The following is a 654-nucleotide window of genomic DNA, read 5'->3' as shown; positions in this document are numbered from 1 at the left end:
GTTGAATCATTCATTGTTTCTTCTAGTCCCAATTTATGGTTTTGTTTTTTTTTTTTTTTTTTTTTTTCGGTCGTAGCCTAAAAAGTGCTTTGTTTGAATAAATAAGGCTTCTCCTTTTTTTTCCAAACTGATCTAACAATATAATAAGTCAATATATAATAATTTTATAATTTTTAAGAGGTAAAAGGTTATGAAATGATGGTTATAAGTGTATTAGACAAATCAAATAAATGAAGACATATAGAATTAAAATGAGTTACTAAATTTAACATGTTACCTACCCACCCAATTGTTCAAAATGAAAATCATATACTTAGGCTCCGTTTGGTATCGTTCTAAAAAAAGGTTTTTGGAGTTTTTTCGTTCTACTGGAACAAAAAATCGGAATAAAATGTTTGGTGCACTTATGATCTGTTTCTGTTTTTTTGGAACAAAAAGTGAAAAAAAAAAAAAAAACTGAAAAAACTAGATTGGAAGGGAGTTCCATCTTCCTAGTTTCGTTTCAATTTACAAAAAAAGGAACTATCGTTCCAGATAAAAATATGAAATTTTGAAACACCATTTTTTCTTTTAAAAACGACATTTTGATACATAAATTGAAATTTTTGTTTCTTATACGAAATGTTATTTCTGGAATAAAAACGATACCAAACG

This window comes from Macadamia integrifolia, chromosome 14, assembly GCF_013358625.1.
Source record: "Macadamia integrifolia cultivar HAES 741 chromosome 14, SCU_Mint_v3, whole genome shotgun sequence".
Classification (NCBI taxonomy): Eukaryota; Viridiplantae; Streptophyta; class Magnoliopsida; order Proteales; family Proteaceae; genus Macadamia; species Macadamia integrifolia.
This window is presented reverse-complemented; position numbering follows the sequence as displayed.